At 48.4% G+C, this 2,112-nt stretch overlaps 1 non-coding gene across 1 annotated transcript; it reads left to right on the top strand.

Moving 5' to 3' along the window:
- Positions 1-553: 553 nt before the first annotated feature.
- LOC111723314 lies at positions 554-704 on the top strand. The gene has a single exon (XR_002771885.1). It is a non-coding gene; the product is annotated as a small nucleolar RNA SNORA57 (small nucleolar RNA).
- Positions 705-2,112: the final 1,408 nt, after the last annotated feature.

The following is a 2,112-nucleotide window of genomic DNA, read 5'->3' as shown; positions in this document are numbered from 1 at the left end:
TCTCAAAAAAAAAAAAAAAAAAAAAAAAAAAGAAGAGCAATGCCATCTATGTTGTCTAGTATCCGGGCTAGACAATCATGCAGAATCAAACACAGGCCAGAATGTTCAACCAATAAGGGAAGGCTGCAGATTGGGGCTGGGGGACAGGGAAGAGAGGGGACTTGGACCCTGCACAAAGGCATTTTCTCCATCAATGAAGAGCTTAGGAGCCATTGAACCAGAGGACAATGGAAGCCAGCCTATAAATTCTCCTCCAGTCCTAGGGTCTGCATCTGGGAGTGGCTCCAGCAAAGCCCACCCCACTCGCTGTGTATGGAGTCTAGGCCCCCAGCCCCCTGTTCAGGAGGAAGCAGATCCAGACCCTCCTACTCACCTTCTAGATGGCAGGAAGAGATATCTCTAACTTAAATTCCCTCTACAAGCCTGGGATGCAGAAATGGATGTGAGGAGCAGAGAAGTTGCCCTGCCTGGTCTGAGGGTTTTGAGCCAGTGGTAGGAAGAGAGGTGGAGCGGACCGTGTTGAGTATTGGGACACTGAGAAAAGGACTATGGCCCTCCTTTTCTTGGCCGAATTGGGCGTGTGGTCCCACTCCTTGTTAAGTACAGAGGCAAAGGGAAAGGGCTGCTGTCCCCTCCTTAGCGGCATGTCTTTAGTGCAGGATGCTTCCCTTCTGCTGGTTTTATCCTCAAGCTCTAGGACACTGGGTTAAAAACAAAACAAACCAAAACATAAAATTAAATTTCAAAAAGAAAAGGACTATGCCCCTGGCCAGGGGCTAAGGATCAAGAGGATCAGGAGAAGCTCCTTCTCCCACAGCCACCACTGCGGCTCCCTGAGTTGCAAGATCCCAAGGACCCAGGATTTTCCTTTCTGCCATCCCCCCCTCACTTCCCCTCCTCCTGACCCCACCAGCACCGCAGATCCTGCCGCTGGCAGGGAGTTGGGCTAAGGGCAGGAACGGGAGCCACAGCTGGCTCATTCTGCCTGGGAATTCTCTTCTCACAGTCGTCACAGAACTGGCTCCTTCTTGTCATGCTGGTCTTGGCTTGAACATCACACCCGTCAAGAGGCTGTTCCTGACTGCCCCTCTGGTGTAGCCCACCCAGAGTCACTGTCATAGCACCTGCTTTACTTTCGAGATAGCTTCACTACCCCCTGGTATCTTCTCTCTTACTTGTTTCCACATGTATTTTTGTGTCCCCTATCCAGAATGTAAACTCCATGAGACCGGGACCCTGTTTGTGTAGTTCACAGTTGTTTCTCCAACACTTAGAACCGCACCTGGCACAGAGTAGGTGCTCAACTATTTAGTTGATTCATGAATGAATAATAATTGCTAGCATTTGCCAAGTAAGTGCTTGCTACATTCCAAGCACTTTTTTCATGAGTTAACTCGAGGATCAGTGAACTACGTCTCAGGGCAAATCTAGCCTCTTGTCTCTTTTTATAAATAAATGTTATTGGAACACATGTCCATCGTGTATGTGTTGTCTATGGCTGCTTTTGTGACATAATGGCAGAGTCGAGTAGTTGTGACAGGGCTAGTATGGCCAGCACACTAAAAATATTTACTGTCCAGCCCCTTTACAGAGAAGATCTGTGACCTCTATGTTAACTCATTTAATTTTTACCAACACCATTGAGGTCAGGTCTGTTGTCATCAGCATCTTACAAATAAGGCAACTGAGGCACAGAACTTGTCTGAGGTTACACAGCTGTAAGCACAGAGGCTGGATTTGAACCTCTTACTCTGGGCCTTGTCCCTGCTTAGCTACTGTGCTCCATTACTCTCCTGGGAATGACAAGGGGGAGCGAAGGCGCATCTGGCCAGCCGTTGGCATCCTAAGGGCAGCACAGGAAAGAGGAAAGGAGGAGGGGAAATAACAAACCCAGAGTGTCTGGGAACCCAGCAGCGTCCCTAGGACACAGACCATTGTCTGTGAGGGTTGGCCCAACTCCAAATTCTGTTCCCTAGAGCAGAAGCCCCACCTCTAAACATAAACCAAGACTCAACAACCTCCTGCAATCTGAAGATTGAGTGTAGAATATTCTCCACTTAAGACCTGAGGTCCCAGTATTTTTCTTAAACCATTGATTGTTGCTAAGGCTTG

Source organism: Otolemur garnettii, unplaced genomic scaffold (genome assembly GCF_000181295.1).
Source record: "Otolemur garnettii isolate 467f Iridium unplaced genomic scaffold, OtoGar3 scaffold00010, whole genome shotgun sequence".
NCBI classification, from domain to species: Eukaryota; Metazoa; Chordata; class Mammalia; order Primates; family Galagidae; genus Otolemur; species Otolemur garnettii.
This window is presented reverse-complemented; position numbering and strand designations above follow the sequence as displayed.